A 25106-nucleotide genomic window follows, 5' to 3' on the forward strand; every position below is an offset into this window, starting at 1 on the left:
CCGTAACTGCGGTGGGGAGATAGGTAGCATGTATATCCCAATTTTGGCCCAGACCATCTTGTAGTGGAGTACATCAACAGAAAGCTACTTCTCCATGATCTTGCAGGCACTGGTGGATCACCAGAGTCATTACACTGACATCAGTGCGGGGTGGTCAGGGAAAGTGCATGACACACATTTTCAGGAACATGAGCCTGTATAGAAAGCTGCATGCAGGGACTTTCTTTCCAGACCAGAAGATTCCAATAGGGGATGTGGCAATCCTAATGCTCCTGGGAGACCCAGCCTACCCCTTACTCCTGTGGCTCATGAAGCCATACACCAGAAATCTTGATAGCAGCAAAGAGTGCTTCAACAACAGGCTCAATAGGTGTAAAATCATTGTAGAATGTGAGTTTGGCAGATTAAAGGGTTGGTGGTGCTACCTTTTGGCAGACATCAGTGAGGAAATTATTCCCATGGTCATAGCAGCCTGCTGTCCTCTACATAACATTTGTGAAGCCAAGGGGAAAAAGTTTCCGCAGGGGCGGAGCATTGAGGTAGACTACCTGGCAGCTGGTTTTGAGCAGCCAGACACCAGAGCTATTAGAGGGGCTCAGTGGGGGGCTAGTCAAATCAAAGGGACTTTGAAGCAACATTTTGACCATGAGCCCCAGTAATGCATCCATCTGCAATGAATTGAGCCAGGCATTGTTTACTTGCCACATTGAATGTCTCCTGTAATGATTCCTGCTGAGTGTTAAATGTAGTCTGCAAATGTGCCGATTGCCACTGTGTACGAATTTCTGTTGCAAACACACTGTGTAGGTCACAAATAATCACTGTTTTTGTAAGACTAAATTTTTATTAATAGGCAATACACAGATCATGGATGGTGGATGGAGCCCCCCTGTGGGGAGGGTATCCGCCTCTTCCTCCCATGACCTCCCCACGGCCGGAGCCACAAGCTCCTTCCCCTGCCTGAAGAGGCCCCTCACCCCAGCCACAGGAGCCCTGGGCGGGCTGAAGTCCTGAGCCCCTCCACCTGCCAGGAGGAGCCTTGGGCCACCTGCAGCCTGGAGCATCCACATCCCTTCGGCTGGAGGAGCCCCAGGCTAGCTGAAGCCCTGAGCCTCACCCCCCCACACACACCTGGATGAGCCCTAGGCTGGCCGAAGCCCCAACCCTCCTCCCTCCCAACCCCGCATGGAGGAGCCCTGGGTTGGCCGTAAGCCATGTCATGCCTCCCCCTCCCCAGACGCAACCTGCCCAAGGGAAAAGTGTCTGTTTTGCTTTATTATGCCCCATGCAGGTTCTGGGGCAGCTAAAAAGGTAGTACCTGCCTCCTCAGCCACCCTGGAACCTGCATGGGACATAATAAAGCAAAAACTTCGCCGCCAACCCTGCAACCAGAGGTCCAGCAGCCACAACAGCGCTGGGAGAGGCAGAGCCTCCCCAGGTCTATTATACCCGCTGCCTATGACACAGATTAACATTTCTTACAAGGGACATGACAGTGAGCAGCCCTTTCTGAAGTGAGGAACTCACAGCTGTGTGTAAGTCCTGCTGTTGATATGGAAAATGTCCCTAAGGGGTGGAGTGCAAGGGGTACTGTGACAGGCTGGGAATGTGAGAGGAATGTGTAAGGGGAGTTTGGGGAGGGCAAGGAAGGCAGTTCTGTATGTGTTCCACCTGCAGCACAAACAGGGACCTCAGCAGCTCTATTTGGTCTTCCATGAGCTTTATTATTCACTCCTGACCCTGTATTATCTGCTCCTGGCCCAGTCTCCTCTCCTGGCTATCAGTTTCTTGTTTATTGCCTCTCTTCATGCTCTGTGCTCACTATCAGCCTGATCTGATGATTGCAGCACTTTGTAAAACATGTCCTCCTTACTCCTCTGTTTGCCCCCTTATCTCTCAGAGACACTCTGCTGGTGTGTAGGAGATGGCCTGCAAGGGCACATCTACAGAAGCAAAAGAAACAATACACAGAGTCAGTATTGTGTGTGCACTCACAGTCTTGAATCACAAGAGTTATATACACCTCTTTCTCGCTTTCCCTTGGCAAGCATGCAGCACGGCCAGAGCACTAAATATGTTGAGTTCAGCCTTGGGGGTGGGGGTGGTGCAAAATGGGACAAAGGGTCTGGGTAGTTTCAGAAGGGGGATCAGTAAAAAGGCTTACGGACACTGTGCTGAATACTGGCACAATTTTACATAGGCGGGGGTGATCAAAGCTGAAATCACACTACTGAAGGTAACTGAAAATGCAAGGGTGCATTTTCCTGCATGTGAGCAGCTTCAGACCAGGTCCGTATGCTGCTTTGGTTCCTCCAGAAGTAATTGCTGATTGGCGTGGCAACATTTCCTACAATGGGGGAAGAAACAAAGCAACTCTGCTAAGAAGTCTTCAGCAGAGGATTGCAGAGTATCTGCAAGAAAGTTTCCTAGCGATCTCTGTGGAGGATTCCCAGGAGATCTCGATGTCCATTAACAAACTTTTCCATAGGGCTCCGCTGTGTAGCTGCAGGGGAATGTGAAACAGATGTAAACAGTACTTAGTGTTGTTAACTTCGATCCCGTCTCCCGCGTGCACCGTGTAACCAAATAAAGGATACTTTTACCTCATGTAGCCATGCACTATCAAAGAAAAATGCGTACTTACTGGAGCTCCCCTCCCTGCTTCAGGCATGCCAGAGCCAGACTGCTGGGACTGGCTAGACCCCTCTGGAGTCACAAAGAGGTCCTGGCTCGCCACACCACCAGACAAGCCTGTTGCCTGTCCCACATCCTCCTCCAACTTGATCTCCTCATCCATCACTTAGTCCCCCGGCTTCACTCTGCTGGCCACTGCCTCTGGTCTCCCCCAAGTATCCACAGGGCTTTTGGCTGTGGAGGTGGGGTCGCTGCTGAGGATGGCATGCAGCTCCTTGTAGAAGTGGCATATTTTTGGCACCACACCAGAGCAACAGTTAGCCTCCTTTGCCTTCTGGTACACCAGCCTCAGCTCCTTGATCTTAGCATGGAACTGCTGCATGTCCCTTCTCATTTATGCCACAAGCAATCCGCTCCTCAGTGGCAAAGTTCCTACTGTGACTGCTCAGCCTCTTCTCCCCACAGACCTAACAGAGCCAGCAACTCCAGTGTACTCCACGTGGGAGCCCATTTGCTGCTGAAAGTCAGCATGGTCAGCTGGGGCGATGCAATGTGAGCTGTCCATGCTGAAATAAGTGTGTTAGTCTCTAAGGTGCCACAAGTACTCCTGTTCTTTTTGTCCATGCTGAGTAAATGGGAAGTGGAATTTCAAAAATTCCTGGGGCTTTAAAGGGGGAGAGGCACGTGCCTGTATACCTGGCTATAGGGCAGCAGAATAGAAACTGCTTACCAGAGTGGTCACGATGGGAATTCCTGGACACCTCCTGGAGGCCACTTAGGGTGACATAAGCAAGCCCAGTGGTCACACTGACACTGCATCACTCTAACTTTGTTAGAAAAAGATCTGTGCCGCTCGTTGAGGTGGTTTTATTATGTTGGCATAGCAGGACAGTTAAATCAGTGGGAGGAACATCGTTATGCATACAACTCCCATGTTTTGTTGACAAAACTGTGTAGGGTGGACAAGGCCTAAGTCTACAATACAACAGTGAAGTCTATGCAGGCAGAATCCTGTGAGCATGCAAAGCTCACTGCAGGACTGGCACCTAAGTTTGATAAAGAGGAAGGGAGACATCACATCAGAGCTATAAAAATGGAGAATTGATTACACTCTGGTCTGGCTTCTACAGGGAAATCAAGAACAATTAGTGGCTTTTTGATCTGTTTATATTTAATGAAGTTTAAAAGCCATTATTTATGGATCATGTTTATTTCTTTATTGGCTACTGCCTGGCAGAGGTTATGTAAATTTTCTCTTAAAATCACTGCCAATTGGGATCCCAAATACTAGTGTACAGTCCCAGGTCCCTCACGAACAGAGGCTGATAATCATGTAGTGGTTTTGGATGTGGACTAGGATTAAAAACACCAGATTAATTTCTGATGTGCTTCATTAGGGTATGTCTCTAATTTAATCTCCGTTATACCAAGCTCTTCACTATGGCTAGGACACCCTAGTTTTACAGGAATAAAAAACCTATCCCACTCCAAACTCTAGATCCTTGGTTTATTTGCCACACTTTAAGCTCTTCTGGGAGAATCTTTGTGTATATGAGAAAGTGCAAATATTCAGCAGCAGAAAATAGCAGATTAAAAGAGGATAAAACATTTCAGTTATCCCATGTGTGATGGGGCTGCCCAGAGGATTCAGGGGGCCTGGGGCAAAGCAATTTCAGGGGCCCATTCCGTAAAAAAAAGTTCCAATACTATAGAATACGATATTCTCATGGGGGCCTGGGGCAAATTGCCCCACTTGCCTCCCCCCCCCGGCAGCCCTGATGTGTGACCAAAAAACACGGGAGCAGAAAAAGAAATAAATTCTTAGAGCTATAGAATAATGATGGCAATGAGGCTAGAAGATCAATTTAGGAAGCAAGCATAATCTTGGTAAATTGTCCCTTTCTGAAAGTCTTTTTGTTATAAATTTGTACAGTGCCTAGCACAACGGAGCATGGGCTCTGCTGCTTTACAAATAATAGTAAATAGGCTGTGTCCTTTTCTCTTGGAGGTGGAACTTGCCAAGGTTAGACTGTTGCAGTGCACTCTATATGGCAGACCCTGGACTTGGAGACCTTCACGATATGCTGCAATATCCACCTACTTTCCCTAGGGAAGAGGGTTTGATTGGGGGCTGACTGAGAGATGCAAGAGGCTGGGCTGAGAGGAGGTTGCAGAGGTCCTTCTCTCTTTTAAGATTTACAGGTTTAGCTCATGTTCAGATGTCCTGTTTTGTGAACTGTATTACAATGATCAATGATTATATTACATCTACCTGCTGCAGAGTATCTTACATCTTCCTCTGAAGCATCTGGTACTGATTGCTGTCTGAAACAGGACACTGGACTTAGAATCATAGGACCCGAAGGGACCTTGAGAGGTCATCTAGTCCTGTCCCCTGCGCTCGTGGCAGCACTAAGTATTATCTAGACCAGAGCTGGCCAACCTGAGCTTGAGAAAGAGCCAGAATTTACCAATGTACATTGCCAAAGAGCCACAGAACATCAGCAGCCTCCCCCCCAACCATCAGCTTCCCTTCCCCTGCTTCCAGAGGGCACGGAAGGCTGAGGGGAGGGTTTGGGAAGGGATGGAGTGGGGGCAGGGCCTGTGGCAGAGCCAGGGGTTGAGCAGTGAGCACCCCCTGGCACACTGGAAAGTTGGTGCCTGTAGCTCCAGCCCTGGAGTCGGTGCCCATACAAGGAGCTGCATATTAACTTCTGAAGAGCCGCATGTGGCTCTGAAGCCACAGGTTGGCCACCCCTGATCTAGACCATTCCTGACAGGTGTTTGTCTAACCTGCTCTTAAAAATCTTCAATGATGGAGATTCCACAACGTCCCTAGGCAATTTATTCCAGTGCTTAACTACCCTGACAGCTAGGAAGTTTTTCCTAACGTCCAACCTGAACCTCCCTTGGTGCAATTTAAGCCCATTGCTTCTTGTCCTATCCTCAGAGGTTAAGAACAATTTTTCTCCCTCCTCCTCGTAACAACCTTTTAGGTACCTGAAACCTGTTATCATGTCTCCTCTCAGTCTTCTCTTTTCAACACTAAACAAACCCAATTTTTTCAATCTTCCCTCATAGGTCATGTTTTCTAGACCTTTAATCATTTTTGTTGCTTTTCTCTGGACTCTCTCCAATTTGTCTTTCCTGAAATGTGATGCCCAGAACTGGACACAATACTCTAGTCGAGGCCTAATCAGCGCAGAGTAGAGCAGAAGAATTACTTCTTGTGTCTCGATTACAACACTCCTGCAAATACATCCCCGAATGATGTTCGCTTTTTTTTTGCAACAGTGTTACACTGTTGACTCATATTTAGCCTGTGATCCACTATGACCCCCAGATCCCTTTCCACAGTACTCCATCCTAGGCAGTCATTTCCCATTTTGTACGTGTGCAACTGATTGTTCCTTCCTAAATGGAGTACTTTGTCCTTATTGAATTTCATCCAATTTACTTCAGACTATTTCTCCAGTTTGTCCAGATCATTTTGAATTTTAATTAGGGCTGTCAATCACAGTTAACTCATGCAATTAACTCAAAAATTAATCGCACTTATAACAACAGAATACCAATTGAAATTTTTGGATGTTTTCTTACATTTTCAATATTGATTTCAATTACAACACAGAATACAAAGTGCACAATGCTCACTTTATATTATTAGTTTTGATTACAAATATATGTATTGTAAAAATGATAAACAAAAGAAATAGTATTTTTCAATTTACCTGATACAAGTACTGTAGTGCAATCTCTTTATTGTGAAAGTGTAACTTACAAATGCAGATTATTATTTTTTTTGTTACATAACTGCACTCAAAAACAAAATAGTGCAAAACTTTAGAGCCTACAAGTCCACTCAGTCCTACTTCTTATTCTGTCAATCACTAAGACAAACAAGTTTGCTTACTTTGATGGGAGATACTACTGCCTGCTTCTTATTTACAATGTCACCAGAAAGTGAGAACAGGCGTTCACATGGCACTTTTGTAGCCGGCATTGCAAGGTATTGTGATAGACCCCGTTGGGTACAGCAGAAGGCAGATATACTGGCCACTGGATTAACAGTTTTCTGTTCCCTGACTGACCAGAGCAGGGGCTGCTCCAGGCTAATGAGAACACCTGACTCTAATTAACCTGCAAAGAGTCAGGTGAGGCCATTAAGCTAATGTGACCACCTGACTCTAATTAAGGCCCTGCTGATACTATAAAAAGGGCTCACTCCAGTCAGGCAGAGGAGAGTCAGGGAGCCAGAGGAGAGGAAGTGCGGCTGAAGGGCTAGTCAATGAAGACACCCTCAAACCATCGGTAAGGGAGCCCTAAGGTAAGGGTGAAGAAGGGAGAAGCAGGAGAGCTGTGGGAAAGTGGCCCAGGAAAATGTATCAACTCTGGCAGTGAAAGGTCGGCTGCCAATAGCTGGTACCATTAGGATCCCTGGGCCGGAACCCGGAGTAGAGGGCGGGCCCGGGTTCCCCCCAACCCACCACTACAGGAACATCTCTTGGCAGGGGAAGTCAGGCCCCTGTCAGGACAGTAGGCTAAACTGTTCAGAAATAAGCCCCCAGAGACAATAGAGACTGTGGGAGTTCTCTCACCAACCTCCTTGCTGGCCTATGATGAAAAGGGCTCAGTAGACTGTAACCCTGGTCCTAGAGAGAGAAGGGCTACATGGAGGGTCACAGTGAGCCACTGAGGTTAGCATAAACCGTCTAGAAGCGCAGGACCCACAGGGGCAAGGTCAGAGCTCTGCCACAGTATTTATGTGCCAGATATGCTAAACATTCGTATGCCCCTTCATGCTTCAGCCACCATTGCAGTGGAAATGCTTCCATGCTGATGATGCTCGTTTTAAAAAAAAAATAAAAATTAAATTTGTGACTGAACTCTTTTGGGGAAGAATTATGTCTCCTGTTCTGTTTTACCCGCATTCTGCATATATTTCATGTTATAGCAGTCTCAGTTGATGACCCAGCCAGCACATGTTCGTTTTAAGAACACTTTCACAGCAAATTTGCTTATGAATGTATATATGATATAACTGGAATATGTTTTATGCTACATGTCATGTAACATCTATGTAAAGGTTATGGTCTACTGAATACATTCCTCCTATTTGTATGCATGTATCATTTTTGTACTTGAAGTTAGGAATATTGGCTGTATATTTGCTTAATAGCCTTAGTAAAGCATTTGGTCAGCTTCTTGAGAAAGGAACGTGCAAATTAAGTGCCCAATCAAGAACCATTTACGCCAACAATGAACTCGAAGGTGCCAATCCACATCGGAGCTTTCCCAGGAATGTGGCTTGGCTGGTAAGAAACTCAATCATGCATGGACATGTGACTTGTCCATGTGACTCCAAAACTCCATCTTGGAGCTGGACTTTGCATAGGAAAGAGGAGGGGGTCTCCACCCACAAGAAAAAGTCTACTTAAACCCCTTGGAGACACCTCCATTTTGTCTTCATCTGGCTAAAGAGAGCCTCTCCACCCCCAAGGATACCTTAAATAAACTGCAACGAAGGACAGTAACTACAGGGGGTGTGAGTGATTGCTGGACTCAGACTAGAAGGAGATGAGTCTGTAAAAGGAAGCTTACTGGAACTGGTGAGGTTTTACCTGTATTCACTTTTCTTAGACAGAGATTGGTGTGTTCTATTTTATTTTACTTGGTAACTCATTTTGTTCTGTCTGTTACTACTTGGAACCACTTAAATCCTACTTTCTGTATTTAATAAAATCACTTTTTACTTATTAACCTAGAGTATGTATTAATACCGGGGGGCGGGGAGGAGAACAGCTGTGCATATCTATCAGTGTTGTAGGGGGCGAACAATTTATGACTTTACCCTGTATAAGCTTAATCAGGGTAAAATGGATTTATTTAGGGTTTAGACCCCACTGAGAGTTGAGCATCTGAGTGTTAAAGACAAAAACACTTCTGTAAGTTGCTTTCAGTTAAGTCTGCAGCTTTGGGGCATGTGGTTCAGATCCTGGATCTGTGCTGGAGCAGACTGGTGTCTGGCTCAACAAGACAGGGTGCTGGATTCCCAGGCTGGCAGGGAAAGCAGGGGCAGAAGTAATCTTGACACATCAGTTGGCAGTTCCCAAGGGGGTTTCTGTGATCCAACCCGTCACAATGAGATTTTTAAAAATAGCTACAGCACTCGACCCAAGGTTTAAGAATCTGAAGTGCCATCCAAAATCTGAGGGGGACAAGGTGTGGAGTATGCTTTCAGAAGTCTTAAAAGAGCAACACTCTGATGCGGAAACTACAGAAAATCAACCTTCTGCTGGTGGCAGCTGATTCAGATGATGAAAATTAACATGCTTCGGTCCGCTCTGCTCCAGATCATTATCAAGCAGAATCCATCATCAGCATGGAACCATGTCCTCTGGAATGGTGGATGAAGCATGAAGGGACATACGACTGTTTAGCATATGTGGCACGTAAATATCTTGCAACACCAGCTACAACAGTGCCATGCGAACGCCTGTTCTCGCTTTCAGGTGACATTGTAAACAAGAAGCAGGCAGCAGTATCTCCTTCAAATTGTAACCAACCTTGATTGTCCGAGTGATTTGCTGACCAAAAAGTAGGACTGTGTGGACTTGTAGGCTCTAAAGTTATACACTGTTTTATTTTTGAATGCAGGTTTTTTTGTACATCATTCTAAATTTGCAAGTTCAACTTTCATGATAAAGAACTTGCACTACAGTACTTATATGAATTAAAAAATACTATTTATCATTTTTACAGTGCAAATATTTGTAATCAAAATACAAAGTGTACAGTGCTCACTTTATATTGCGTTGTAAATGAAATCAATATTGAAAATGTAGGGAAAACATTCAAGATATTTAAAATAACTGGTATTCTATTGTTTAACAGCATTATTAATTTTTTTAATCACGCAATTAATCATGATTTTTTTTTAATCGCTTGACAACCCTAATTTTAATCCTATCCTCCAAAGCTCTTGCAACCCCTTCCAGCTTGGTATCATCCACAAACTTTATAAATGTACTCTTTATACCACTATCTAAATCACTGATGAAAATATTGAACAGAACCTGACACAGAACTCATCCATGAGGGACCCCACTCGTTATGTCCTTCTGGCATGATTGTGAACCACCTCTCTGGGAATGGTTTTCCAACCAGTTTTGCACCCACCTTATAGCAGCTCCATCTAGGTTGCATTTCCCTAGTTTGTTTATGAGAAGGTCATGCGATACAGTATCAAAAGCTTTACGAAAGTCAAGATATACCACATCTACCGCTTCCCCCTATCCACAAGGCTTGTTATCCTGTCAAAGAAAGCTATCAGATTGGTTTGACACAATTTGTTCTTGATAAATCCATGCTGACTGTTACTTATCACCTTATTATCTTCTAGATGTTTGCAAATTGATTGCTTAATTATTTGCTCCATTATTTTTCCGAGTACAGAAGTTAAGCTGACTGGTCTGTAATTCCCCAGGTTGTCCTTGTTTCCCTTTCTATAGATGGGCACTATATATGACCGTGGCTTTGATTCCTATGTTTATCTAAAGCTGTATTGTGCCTAGAATTTAAGACAGATGCAGTCAGATGTTTGAATAAACAAGCAATGGTCAATCCTGCCCTAGTCACTTAATGGTTAATAGCACACCATCAAGTTGAATAGACATCCAAATTATTGCCTAAAATCTTTAGCACTATGTCAACACTACCACTTACATCGGCAAAATGTATGTCGCTCAGGGGGTGTGAATATTCCACCCCCCTCAGCGACACAAATTATGTCAGCATAAGTGGTAGAGGGCATAGCGCTATGTCAATGGGAGAGCTCTTTCTAGTTTTTCAAATATTTTCACCCTTTTACAACAATTTGAGAAAGAACCATAGCAGGAGTATAAAAAGAAAGTGCTATTTTATCCAAGCATGCTCAACAATATTGTATTAGTTGACCATTTTGACACCTTTTATTTTTCAAAGAGATGTTTAGAACAAGGGAAAATCCATAGGCCATCCTCCAACTGCTGGGCAGCTACAGGTATTGGGGTGGGTGGATAGGATGAGGGCTTGGCTACACTCGAAACTTCAAAGCGCTGCCACGGCAGCGCTTTGAAGTGTGAGAGTGGCCGCAGCGCCAGCGCTGGGAGAGAGCTCTCCCAGCGCTGCATGTACTCCACCTCCCCGTGGGGATTAGCTTGCAGCGCTGGGAGCCGCGCTTCCAGCGCTGTGGCACTGTTTACACTGGCGCTTTACAGCGCTGTGTCTTGCAGTGCTCCGGGGGGTGTTTTTTTTCACACCCCTGAGCGAAAAACTTGCAGCGCTGTAAAGCGCCAGTGTAGCCAAGGCCGGAGTGTGCTGAGTCATGAGCTGCAGCAGTGCAGGGGCATGCTACTCAGAATGTAGGGCAGGTGGGAATAGTGAAGTTGCTTGCAGGGAGGGTACCCTTATTTTGCCCCTTTTATAGAACTATGATACATATTGTACAAAGTTTGCCTTGTGCAGTATCATTTTACAACACATTATTTGCTGACCATTATTGTCCTGGTAAAACGTGTAGTAACATTATATATAAAATAAGATTCCACTATATGATATTTATTAAACCATGTTCTGGAGAGCAGTCACACACCAGTTCCCTAGAGACAACAGGCTAATCAACGTCTTAGCCAGGTGTCAACATGATCAAGTGGACCATCATCTGATTAAGTGGCCATTTTTCCACAGGAAACAGGGTGTAGGCAAAAAGTCTACATTTTGACAAAGAAGCACCTTAAAGTTCCTGTCCACACAGACTTTCCCAAGATGATTCTTGAGCAAGACAAAGTGCTCTTAGAGGAGAGGGCAGCCACCCCAAATCATCATTCCATTTCTCTCTACTAATGGCATCAACACTTGAAAAGAAGCAGCACTAGGCTAGGGGGAGATCCTGACTGAAGGATTCAGCCAGTTAAGACTGTTGGAACTTGTGGTGAGAGACCTTTGCTTAAAACTCACTTAGTTTGTTAAGTTATATTAGTTGCATTTGACCTTTTTATTTCTTTATTTGTAATCACTAAAAATATCTCTGTAGTTAATACATTTGTTTTATATAAACCGGTGTGTTTGTTTGGGAAACTTCATTTGGGATAACAGGATTTGTGTATATCATTTTCTATTAATTAAATGATGGACTTTATATGAGCTTGTAGTGTCCAGAAGGTCGCTAGGCAGTACAAGACATTCATTTCCAGGGGAAAGTCTGGGACTGAGAATTTGCTGGTGTTGCCTTGCAGTGTAATTCAAGAGTCACTGGCTATAGCACTTTACAATATAGCTGAGTGCAGGGCTGCCCAGAGGATTCAGGGGCCTAGGGCAAAGCAGGGAAGCTGCAGCGCTTGTAGTCACCCAGTGACGGTCCAGGTCTTCAGCCAGCATTTTGGCAGCAGGGGGCCCTTCAGTCACTCTGCATCTTTGGCAGCACTGAAGGGCCCCCCGCTGCCGAAATGCTGGCTGAAGACCTGGACCGCCACTGGGCCAGGGCTTGTGGGAGCCCCTGGGGGGCCCAGGGCAAATTGCCCCCCGCCCCCCCCCCCCCCCCCGCGCACCCCTGGCTGAGTGATTTACGTGTTGGAGGCTGTGAGAGCAGACCCTGAGTGGTTGCTCTCTGTTAAGCAGCGAGAAAGGCACCCCATGTTGGAGAACTGAGGGGACACAGCTATCCATCAGTCCAGCTTGTTCCCCGCATAATGTCACTGGGTTTTTGGTGTTAGAAAATGTTAACTTTCTAAGTAAGCAAACACAATGTTGCTGAGCTCTGCTCAAGGTAGAAGGCGGCTGCTAATTCACCACTGCAGAGGAAGCCAAACCGCCTTCAGTCTATTTGCTCATGCCCAGGCTGTTTGCATAGCAGCCCAGGAGGAGAGCTGTTCGGGGAGTGGGCCGTGAGGGCAGAAAAGGCCAGTTCAGTGCAGTGCGCTTTCCCCAAGCGCGGTAACTACAGCAGCGGGGCCAAGTGCTGGGCCCTGCCAAAGGCCGAGAGCTGCTCCAGCCCCGCTCTGCTGTCTGACTTGGGGCAGGCCCTGCCTGAGCAGGGCTGCCTGCAGGGCTGCCCAGAGGATTCAGGGGGCCTGGGGCAAAGCAATTTTGGGGGCCCCTTCCATAAAAAAGTTGCAATATTATATTCTTGTGGGGCAAACTGCCCCACTTGTCCCCCTCCTCGGGGCAGGCCTGGCCGGCTGCAGGGAGACGGCTGCCCCGCGGAGCGTCTGAAGGGCTCCGTCAGGACCACCTGGTAGGCACAGCACCTGCCCCATCCTAGGCTCCCCCGACCCATCTCCCCCCCGCCTCCGCGTTCACGCCCCCAGCCACCGCCCGCCGGGCCCCACCTTCACTCTGTCCCCCCCGAGCCGCCGCGGCCATCGAGGAAGTGGGAGCGCCCCTCCCCCGCCGGGCAGAGCGAGCGTTAGGCTACGGCGGGGGGAGGGGTATGCGCCGGGCGCGGGCTGCCCGCGAGGCGGGGGTGGTGCGGGGATATGGCTTTCGGCTTCCGGCCTACATAACAGCGGCGCCTGCGGAGAGCGGGTCCGTCACTCTCCTGCGTTAGGCCGGTCAGAGCCCGACACCGCCGGCCAATCAGAGCGCAGCGCCTCAGCCTCGTCAGCGTCTGAGGCCGGGGCAAGCACCCAGTGGGCGGGACCTGTCACTGTCCGCGTGAGGCCTGAGAGGAGGAGTTAAGTTCGTAGCACGTGACGAATGTTGGGTTTCTCGGGCCCTCCCGTCACATGATCTGGACCGGTCGCGGCAGCGTCCCGCACCCTCTTAGCCTCCTGCTCCGCGCGCTGCCGGGGTGGCCGCGTCCAGGTGCCTCGCGGGGGGTTCGGGGCAGCAGCGACCCTGCCCCCCGCCGCGGGCCGGGGCTCGGCCGGGCAGGACGCTCCTCGCTCATCTCCAGGTATCCGGCGGGGCTGCGGGCGGCTCCGGCTTCCTGGTGCCGCTAACGGGACCGGCGCGAGCCCACGGGCGGCCCTGAGCAGGGGTATCACCGGGGGGCTCCCTCTACACACAACACACATTAATAGCCGCCCCCCCCCGCCCGCGCACTCAGTCCCCGAGCTGCTCGGGGCCCTAAGCAGCTGCTTGGTTTCTTCTGCCTAGCGCTGGCTGTGGCCCGGCCGCTGCTCCGGACTGGGGTGACTGGGGGGGGGTGGGGGTAGCAGCTGAGAGCAGAGCCTTTGACCGCGCGGTGCTTTGTGTGGGTGCTGATCTCCCCCCCCTCCCCCCGCTCTATGTGCGGGGCTGGTTGTTGCCTGGTGCCCTGCCTGTAGCTCCCTCCCGGCGTTGGCTGCCCTCCCCAGAGGTGGCTGCATTTCAGCGTTGCTGTGTACAGAACCGGTGCAGCGCGCTTCGATTCCCGCGGGCTGGGATCTGGTTGTTACAGATGATCCGTGCTCCGGAGTGACTCCCGGGCGGGCGCAGCGGTGGAGCAGGTTGAATGGTCCATGCCTGGTGGATCAGCAATCGAGGCGCGTTCAGTCTACCTGGGGGCTTGGGTGGGTTGCCCCCTCTTCCCAAATTTGTGCAGCAGACATGTAAAAGGGGGTGTTGGCTTTGGATCTGAACTAGTTTTTGCTGTTTCTTGAATGCTCCAGTAAAACTTAGGAAAAAGGGGAAAGAAAAACAGTCCACATAGCTTTGTGCTTAAACTCATGGGTGAACAAGCATCTGTTAATGCCCGGGGTTCTCTCCCAGAGACTGCCGCAAAAGTTAAAGCAAGAACTTGGGTTGGTTTGATATAGTTGACTTAAACCCTGAACTCAATGAAATTCAAATTGAAATTAAGGCTGACACTCTGCCTAGGGCACTGCAGCTATCCTGTATTGCATAGCCATTTTAGCATATATGGTATAATCAGGCCATGCACTGTTCTGAGATCTCCTCCATAAATAGAGAATTGTACTACCTTGGACATAACAGGAGTGAGTTAAAGATGAAGTGACAGCCTTTACCCTTTCACTGCACTGCAAGACTGAACGTTCTTAGAGTTTGTAATGCTTGTTTGAATTCCTTGCACTTTTCTGGAATGTGAATGTCTTATGAAATCTCTAATTTTTTTGGGGGTGCCATCCGCTTCCCTCACTGAATTTTAAGTACTGTCCTTTCTGTTCTCTCCCTCTTCCCACTTTACCTTTCTCTCCATCAAAGACCTCAATTCTTGTACTCTTCTTTCTTCAGACAACTCCACAGGATTGTTCAGTGTTTGCTAATGCATCTCCATAGATGGATGAAATAAATGACTTCTTCACCCTTAAGGGATGAATGTTCTATGATTGCAGTAATATTAATTTATAAAGGAATAGGCCAGGAATCAAACTGGGATTAGCTGGATGGCACTGCAGAACACTAGTAAGCTAGCTTCTAGGAGAAACCTGAATAATTCTCCAGTGACTACCTGAAGGAAAGACCAGGAAATACTTAATGTATCAGAACGCTCTACTAGGGGAATGTTTTCTGAAAGGAGAAGGTACTTCATTTAGTACTGAAGAGAGTAAAGCCAGTAAATAGTCACAGAAAGGTACTTGACACTAACAACCATGTTATTTTGCTGTGATATGTTATTTCCAAATTTGAGTAGTAAAGATAATGAAATGTCATAATTTAGAGTGCTGCTGTTGTATAAGATAATGAAACCATTATATTTACTGTACAGACTCTGCACTGTATTAGCCACTATAGAAGCATATAACTTCCCCCCCAAAGAGTCCTATAAGAGTGTAGGGTTACAAAAGTCCTGGGAGGTTGTTCCCTTGTTCCTGGTATGCAGGCGTCTTAGAATCATAGAAGATTAGGGTTGGAAGAGATCTCAGGCAGTCATTTAGTCCAACTACCTGCTCAAAGCAGGACCAACACCACCTAAATCATCCCAGCCAGGGCTTTGTCAAGCTGGGCTTTAAAAACCTCTAAGGATGGAGATTCCACCATCATAGGATTCTTATTCTAATCCTATGAGCACAGATGCTTTTAAAATTAAATAAGTGTTTGCTTTCTATAGTGCTGGTACTCAGATTGGTAATATGCTCCAGCCTTCTTGAATTTTTCATTTATGCTGGAAGTTTCCTTCACAATAGTTCTCCCACCACTCATTTCCCTACCTCTGCTAGCTAAATATTTTTGTTCCACTCATCTTCCTTTGCTAATAATAGCGGGCTTGCTTTCTTTCCTGCTCCATGGAAATAGAGAGCTAATTTCTTAAGAAATTTGGACTTCGGAGATTTCTGCAATAACTCTGTGTCTTCAAGTGACATCTCTGATGCAGTGGTTGTTGACCCCCACCTTCCATCTCTTGCAGTCGTGACAGAGTTGTAAAACTTCCACTCAAGTGGGTAATTAAGGAACAGGATTTTTTTTTATATAAAAATTTTTGGGATCTTACTTTTAAAGAATCTTAATATAGAAGTGAATGCAGAGATGACCTGTAGCAACATCTCTATCATTATAGCTTTCATTGCACATGAAAGGATCCTAACAAATTAAATATAAAAAGAGCCTTGTCTCTCCCTCATATTTACACAACAAAGGCTAGGAGAAGTCTGGGGCCACGCAAAAGTTTTTGAAGGAATGTAACATAAAAGTGGGGATATTACACCCTTCTAAACTACAGGTAACCATAAACAGACACCTGTATATTTTGAGAACCAAATCCATCATTGACCTTCTTGGGAAAACAATCCATAGAAGGGACAAACAATAAGTTTAAAATGACTTCCTCTGTGTTTAGCCAATTTGGAACAGATATTGTCTTAGGAGCTGTTTAGGATAATTGGTCTGCTTCAGAAGTAGTGATAATTCAGATAAACAAAAATCAGCATATTGTAGCAATAATACTATAAAAATGTTTGGCATTCATCGTAGTACTTAAGTACTTTACATAGTTAAAACTGTTAAAACAGTTATAACTGTTTATAAATAATAACCTAGAATCTAATGATGACCCCATTTTTATCTATCTTTCTGGCAGTTACTCAAGGCAAATAGTTAGGAATGTTTAATCATTGTAAAAGTTTTTGGGATCTTACTTTTAAAGAATCTTAATATAGAAGTGAATATCCTCCACTAACCCAAACTGGTTAGTGGAGGATATTAAAATTTAAAGCAGCAATGTGCAGGGATTTAAACATACCATAAAGGCAGTACTATAATACAATTGTAAGGCTATGTTAGGGACACACAAGAAAAGAGCCTTAGACCAAACATGTACACTTGGAAAGAGTATAAATTAGTGGTATATGAGAAATTGCACACTTTAAAAATATCTGATTCTAATGTCTAATGGCAATCTTTGTGTTCTTATTGCTGTTTCTTTGCGCTTATGTTGCTATTATAAAATTGCAAAAGTAAGAAATGCCAAACGTGACACTGACACTCTTTAATCTTGAATTTTCACATTTTTGTTGGTGCAACCCTAAAAATATTACCTTGAAACTTAATTATTTTAAAAAACTGGTTAAAAGTTTCAGTTACTGCACTTGCTCTTGAGTCCCCGTGCCAACTCTTATGGTTTTACAATCAGACTTTCCTGTTTTTGGTTTGTTCTGGTTTTTTAAGATGTTTCTTTCCCCTGTTAGTTTATGAAAGACCTATACAACTAGCGGAAACTGACTAAAATTCTGATCCTGCACATTTTTCTCTGCAGATGCAGGGCTTTGCCTGTAGGAACAACTGTTGCAGGATTGGGGTGCGGCTGAGGGAAACAGTGGAAGTGGCTATACCCAACAATACACTAGCAAATACTCAAAGTAAATAAGTTTTAAGAATAGAAATATTTTTCTCTAAACTTGTTCAGTTTGTCCTCTTGAGTGTTACTTATAATGATAGTAAGCACACCATTTTCATGCAGAAGTGTGTTTAAATCGATTGTGTCCTTTGAAGCATAGTTTAATTAATCTGAATTATAAAATAATGTTAGGAATCATTTAAAAAAATCAGTTGAAAGCATTTTGTAAATATTTCCTTTTATTGACTTTGTAAGGGGATGGAGAGGGAATCCTAAATGCCTAAATCAGTGGTCCCCAACGCGGTGCCCGTGGGCGCCATCTTAATGCGCCCGTGTCCTGGCCCCCGGGAGAGCACCTGCCGAAATGCCGCCGAATTTCAGCGGCATTTTGGCTGAGACGCCTCTCGATGACGCTGCTTGCCGTCGACAAGTGATGTCATTGAGGGGCGTCGCTCCCGAATTTCGGCAGCATTTCGGCGGGTGCTCCACCGCCGCAGTGGTCCTTCGTCTGGCGACCACTGGCCTAAATGATCCTTCTCCACATCCGTGACAATCAGCTTGCAAAATGTTGTTGTGAAAAGCAAACTAATGAGGAGAATTCATGAGAAGTTCAATCTGTTCAGATTTGTTCATTCTGTACAAACCTGGATATCTCTTCCTCCTTCCCTCCCCCCCCCGTGTTAAAGATGCTGGATTTAACTTCTTTGATGTTTTTAAAATTTATTTTCAGTACGATGTATAAAAGCTTCACTTTATTCCCCACCAGTCTCCTCCTTTTGTTTGGTAAACACTTTTTTTTTTGTTTTGTTTCAGTGGAGCTGAAACTAACATGGCTCTTTGTTTTTGTCCTTGTTTGAGCACTAGTACATTGGATCATTTCAAAGATGTCATCACAGCGCTGGGAATGGGGTTAACGGACTTATGCTCCCTCTGCTGGCTAGTTCTGCCATAGTGGAACACAAAGCATTGCAGGTCCTGTATACTCTTATTTTAAATTGTTTGTCAGTGGACCAGATAACAGGAATGAAAATAGATATTTGGAATCCAGAGGACATTGCTCTGAATTATCATTGCTTGCCATCAATTTGATCTTTTGAGAGGGCCTAGAAATGAAAATACTAACTTGTTCATGTGCTATTTTTCCAGGAATATTTTGGTATAGTAACTTCTAAAATGTGCACTTCAGGGATGCTGAATCTGATCCACGGATGAAATTCAGAATCTTCTTAGCTCCTCCTTAAAACTGACATCTGCCATGATGCCTTCAAATCCTGCCCTGTCTGTTTTCACCTGTTTTGTCTTCTCTTATATTTAGAATATAAGCTCCTCTGGGCAAGGACTGTCTTTGTTATGTTTGTATAGTGTTTAGCACAATGGGCTGAGGCCTCTAGGGGTTACCTTTTTGATGAAAGCGGACCTGGAAAAGACAACCAAATAAGGTGGTGTTATCCTGTTCCACATTTTGTGATAATATGGATGGATTCTGAAGGATGAACAATCATTCCTATGCTTTCGTAGCTGTGTAGTTTCCTCTGGACTGTTCCTGCAAAAATAATAATAAATGATTTGCCCAGAGAGTCTTGCACAGGAATCTGAGGTTATATTTAGAACATGGTGAGGGGTGGGACAAAAATAATATATTGCAAATTGTCTCGTTCCTGGAAGGTTTGCTTCACCCGCTGTCAGAGAATTCAGCACCTAAGTGGGACATTGCTTTGATAACAGGTGTAACTGTAAGCTAACATCTTTCCAAAGCAAGTTTTTATTCCCCTGTATGGACATTTTCTACTATCTTTAGAGAGGAAAAGGATGGACCTATGATCAGGTCGGGAATTAATTTTCCTTCAACAACAGAAGAACTTGTAGTGTACAACTAACAGATTCTAAAACAGTTGGGTGCTCTTAAAGCTGACAAAGCAGTAGGTCAGATATTGTGAAATAATGAGCTTTAAACTAAGTTTGATTAATTTAGACTTAATCAAAAACAAAAAGAGCCCCTGACATTAATGTAAAAAATGCCAATTCATAACAAAATATTGTAGCAAATTGCACCATCTACTGGCAATAGCTAACCACTGCAGTGGAGTGGGGGTGGGAAACCCACCATAATAAAGAGTACTGTACTCTTGGTATCATCTAGCAGGCAGGAAGTCGTTAACTAGGACATCTGTGAATTTTTAATTGGTCACTACATTTCAGAGAGATTTGAGGATTGTGAATTGGTAAACACAATTTCATTACAGCAAATGGTCAAGAAAGAAACTAGAAAATTATAGGCAAAAGACGTGTGTTGGGAGGAAAAAAAAATTCTTGAAACTATTTTTAGTAGTATATTGGTAAGCCTTGAACAATCACCGCTTTAGAGTAGCCAGCATGGCTTCAGGTAGAGGGAAGTCATATTTGAATAACCTGTTGGAGTTCTTGTTAAATACTACCACTATGGATGAGAAATACAATGACTATAATAGAGCTAGATTATTTTTTTTTTAAGTATTTGACAAGATCCCATGTCAGAGATCAGTGGGTAAAATCAGATTATATGATGTGGAATAGAAAATTAACCTGAAGATCAAGAAAGGAAAGGGAACCAGCTTTTGTTTGTTTGTTTTTACCCACAAAAGCTTATGCCCAAATAAATCTGTTGTTTTTTTAAGGACTCCTCCTTGAGTAAGGTATGGTATCTTTCTTGCTTGATATGCTCAAGTGGGATACATAAGGAGTCCATCTTAGGATGCTGTTCCCAACATATAGTAAAATAGGCAATTATGGTTAATAGCACATCTTAATGGCCAGTGAATTTTTAGTCCCCCTGAGAGTGCATGTTAGTCACACTGGTGTCTTCAGTTACTTGCTACAGTAGCCAGAAAAGAAATATCGATGTTAATAGATTTCACTCTAAAATAAGGGTTTTTAAAATGAGACTTCCAAATTTACAGTTAATGTTAGGAGTAATACAGTTAATAAAAAAAAGTAGCTGTTCTTTAAAATATTTTGATCATATAAGTGGTAGCACCATTAGATGGTAAATAAAGTGGTCACTTGTAAAAATATTAAGTATAGGAGCTAGAAAAAGGCTTAGTCTGCAGGGGGTAGCGAGGTGGGGCTGCACCCAAGGTCTGTGGGAGGAAGGAGCAGGCTTGGGGGACAGACGGGAACTGCTCCCCCAGCATGAGCCGGCAGAGCGGGTTGGGGCCGGGTGGCTCCACTTCCTGCCACCCAGTGATTACAGGGTGGGCTTGACCTTGCACTCAGGGTGGTGGGAAGTGGAGTGATCTGGCCCCAACCTGCTCCGCTCTGCTCCCCTGCCTCCCAGCCTTGGGACTTCGGGGCAGGGGGGAACTGCCCCCCAGCACTCACCAGTGGGGCAGCTGGGAGCTGTCGGAGTGGGCTGGGGCCAGGTTGCACCACTTCTCGCCACCCGGTGAGTGCAGGGCATGCCCAACCCCTGTTGCAGTCCCCCAGGACGTAGCTCAGGGGCAGGGCGGGGTGGGAGCGGAACAGGGGTGGAGGTTTTGGGGTGGAGGCTTTGGGGAAGAGGCGGAGCAGGGGCGGGGGCAGCTTTCCTGGCCGGCTCAGCCAGCTGAAGGGTTGGTCTGGCCGCTGGAGCAGCACACAGCCCCAAATTTCCTGGTGCCCTACACAGCTGTGTGGTTTGCATATGGGTAAGGAGGGCCATGGGTGGACTTAGCTTTAATTTCATTCCATGACAAATCTGTTTGTGACCTCTTTTCCATAGCACTTCGCATCTTTGAGTAGATTCCAGGTCTTGTATTGCTCAAGCTTGTCTATATTCCTATAGTGTTCACCTCCAGTCTTTTTACTTCTGTGTGCCAAATAGAGTGCGCACAAGAGTCTGTGTCTTGAATCATGTGGGTAGTTAGTCTGCAAATATGCCAAGTAAACTCAGAAGTCAGCCATGAATTGCTAGGAATTTTAAGTGTATATTTACACTGCAGAAAAAGACCTGTGGAAATAAGTCTCTGCGTCCAGATCAGCCAACCGGAGCTCCTGCTACTGGGCCTAAAATAGCAGTGTAGACATTTAGGCTTGGGCTGGAGCCTGAGCTCCAAGACCCTCATTTCCTCCCCACCCCCACTGGGTTTCAGAGCCCATCCGCAGCCCAAACATTTACACTGCTGTTTTTAGTCGGGTAGTGTGAGCTTGAGTTAGTTGACCTGGGTTTAAAGACTTGCTGCCTTGAGTTTTTTTGTTTTTGTTTTTTGCAGTTTAGGCATACTTTCCTAGACCGCCGTTTCACAGAAAGCAACATGTTCTGTGTTGAAATTATATTTGTTGCTGTGAGCCTCATAACTCAAATACATTTAAAGGTAGTAACTCATCTACTGAAGAAAGTTTTTACCCCCCCCCCCCAAAAAAAGCTTTCCTAATGGCTTGTCCACGGAATATACATGATTGACAAATTTGTGCATATAGGAGGAAATCCTAATAGATTGTGGCCAGAAGGATCTGTTATGATGATCTAGTCTGACTTCCTGAATAACACCGGTGAACCCAGCATTCCTGACTCAAAATCCTCTGAGCTAACGAGTTCATCATGTTCCTCTCCCAAAGCATGTTGCTGAACTGATCTTTTTGTCTATCGGTCCTAAAGCACTTGTAGGGTAAAACAGTGGTTTTCAAACTTTTTTTCTGAAGACCCAGTTGAAGAAAATTGTTGATGCCCACAACCCAACGGAGCTGGGGATGAGGGGTTTGGGGAGTGGGAGGGTCTCAGGGCTTGGGCAGAGGGTTGGGGTGTGGGGGTGAGGGCTGCGGGGTGGGGCCAGGAATGAGGGGTTCAGGGTGTGGGAGGTGGTTTGGGGCTGCGGTTGGGGTGCGGGATGGGGTCAGGGCTCTTGGCTGGGGCAGGGGATTGGGGCAGGGGTTTACTTGGGTGGCTCCTGGTCAGTGGTGCAGTTTGGGTGCTAAGGCAGGCTTCCTGCCTGTCCTGGCACTGCAGGCCATGCTGCGCCCCGGAAGCAGCCAGCAATAGGTCCAGCTCCTAGGTGGAGGTGCATAAGCGGCTCCATGTGGCTCTTGACTGCAAACACCACCAGCCCCAGTGGGAGTGCGGAGCTGGTGCCTGGGGTGGGGGCAGTGTGTGAAACCCCAGGCCATACCCCTCCCTCCACCTAGGAGCCAGACCTGCTGCTGGCTGCTTCTGGGGCGCAGCGTGGTGTCGGAACAGGTAGGGACTAGCCTGCCTTAGCAGGGCAGCACCGCCGACAGGACTTTTAATGGCCCGGTTGGCGGTACCCACCAGAGCCGTCATGACCCGCAGTTTGAAAACCACTGGTGTGAAAGTCCTATATGTAGTTGTTTTGTTGCCACTTTGTATCTAGCAGGAGCTGCTGCTTTAGTTGGGAGCAAATAGAAATAGCATATCCTCTCCAGCCGGAGAGGTCTAAGAGAGACATTATCCTCTGAATAGACCTTTGCTCTCTTCACATAAACAGGATGTTGGACTGCAATGCTAGAGGAATTCAGTATAAATCAAAGTAGATGGTGTTCAAAGTCAAGGTGATGGTTTACAAGAAATGGTGTGATTGTAAGTATGGTGCTGTGTGTGCAGTCTAGGTTAAAGATTTGTCAACGTTGGTAAACCATTCTGAGGGTTTTTAGATCTTGGCAACTAACTAGCTTCCAATAGATAATTGTTACTGATTAAGAGAGTCTAAATGCAGGCTCATTGTTTAGCTGTATAAATTACAATAATGTGTGGGTCTTTCTGGTGTTAATTTTGAAAAAAACTTTGTAAACAAGCTTTTGTGGAATGAGTAATAACTATATAGAGACTCTATACCAGGGGTGGCCAACCTGTGGCTCTTCAGAGGTTAATATGTGGCTCCTTGCATAGGCACTGACTCCGGGGCTGGAGCTACAGATGCTAACTTTCCAACCTGCTGGGGGGTGCTCACTGCTCAACCCCCTGCTCTGCCTCTGGCCCTGCCCCCACTCCATCCCTTCCCCCAAGGCCCCTGTCCCTTCCTCCGAGCCTGCCATGCCCTTACTCCTCCCCGTTTCCCACAGAGCCTCCTGGGCATGTGAAACAGCTGATTGTGGGAGGCGCTGGGGGGGCTTGAGGGCAGAAGCTGATGTAGGGGGCTGCTAATGTATTTCTGTGTCTTTTTGGTAATGTACAATGGTAAATTCTGGCTCCTTCTCACGCTCACATTGGCCACCCCTGCTATATACACTTGAAATCTAGGTCACAGATTTCAAATATAGTGGCCTAAAGTTAGGCTCCTAAATCCATATCTGGGCACCTAGGTTATTTTTCAAGAGTGCTGAGTATGTAGCAGCCTCCTCTTGGGTGCTCAACACTCTTGAAAATGAGGTAGGTGCCTTAATATGAATTTGGGAGCCCAACTTTAGGCTACTATTTTTGAAAAAATCTTTGCTGTAGTCAACTTTAAAAGATGAATTAAAAGTAGTTTCAGGTACTAAATTTGCTGCTGAGAGGTCTGCCAACTTCTGCCTTTTTAAAAAAGGTAGGAAAACTGCTAAATGTGTTTATTCCTGTTACTGTGTGAAGATCCAGGAACACAAAAGGAGGAAGTGACTATACTGAAAGTACTGTCAAATGCACAAAGTAAACAAATAAAATAGCACGACTTTTTTGCTCTTTTATAATTTTAGGTGGTGGTTGCATTATTAGTCACCTTTTTCTTTGTAAAAGGGAGATATCCCTTTAAAACGTGTACATGAATACTTATGATTTTATAGCCTTTAAATATTTTGTCAGATATTTAGGGATAAGGTTGTCATGGTTTCATAGCGTGTTTTACATTAAAAACAATAACAAAAACCATTTGCAGTAACTGAGTGTTGAAACTTGTCATGTGCATTGCTCTGCAGCTTAGTGTCACAGTTTACCTAGGATGGCTACTTATTTAGGACTTGTCTGCATTAAAGAATTCCACCAAAACATTTCCACTGGTTCAGCTGCATGGATGACAGCCCTTCCTATAGGTAAGGTAAGGATGCCAGAAGCTACCATCAGTGCCAAACTAGCTCCTGGAGCTGGAACTGATAGTATCATCAATGGAGAACTTGTTGGTAAAATTCTGGTATAAATGTGGCCTTTGGTTCACTAGAGTTCCTCTGTTCGGTGATTCTTTGCTTCCTCACCCATTATAGACTTTCTAATCTTTTGGAGTTAATGCTCTTTAATTATATTGCTCAAGTGCTTTTTATTGGAGATAGAAATGAAAAGAAATGTAAGCCACAATAGCTGCCTCAGTTTTAACAATCTAAGTTAACAGTGTGTGTGGGGGGGGAATGTATGAAATATTTTCACTGCTGACTAATGGAGAGTAATCCTACCAATATTCATACACTTCTATGAAAGTCTTCATTATTTGTATTACAATAACATCTATCGGTCTGAACTAAGATTGGTGCCACATTGTGCTAAAGACTATAGTAACATAGCATAAATTCTTTGAGGTGAGGACTGTCTCTCAAGCGAAGTAGACAAAGGGGAAGCAAAGTCTCACAGATTTGAAGTGACAACCCCAAGGTCACACAGTCCTTCAGTGGCAGAGTAGATCTTATGTTTTTTAAAGTTCTATAAACTGTCTGGTCAGGGTGGTAGATGACACTTGCATTCCTAACTACTAAACTACTTATATGCATCTCCTTTTCATTTTTTCTTCCATTTTGAGCCTACAAAAGGTCTTCTGTGGACAAAGCAGGCTCTTAAATGTGGGCCTTTTCT

At 45.4% G+C, this 25106-nt stretch overlaps 1 protein-coding gene across 3 annotated transcripts in view; it reads left to right on the plus strand.

Annotated features, from left to right (window-relative positions):
* The first annotated feature begins 13230 nt into the window (after positions 1 to 13230).
* The window catches only part of RCBTB1 (RCC1 and BTB domain containing protein 1), a 47627-nt gene continuing 35751 nt past the window's right edge, over positions 13231 to 25106 (plus strand). Inside the window, exons 1-2 of one of the 3 annotated variants that reach the window (XM_039538881.1) lie at positions 13359 to 13567; positions 17306 to 17408. The gene's annotated coding sequence lies outside the window, so the exon portion shown is untranslated. The other 2 variants (XM_039538888.1, XM_039538870.1) reach the window with 2 other exon arrangements.

Source organism: Mauremys reevesii, linkage group 1 (assembly GCF_016161935.1).
Source record: "Mauremys reevesii isolate NIE-2019 linkage group 1, ASM1616193v1, whole genome shotgun sequence".
Classification (NCBI taxonomy): domain Eukaryota; kingdom Metazoa; phylum Chordata; order Testudines; family Geoemydidae; genus Mauremys; species Mauremys reevesii.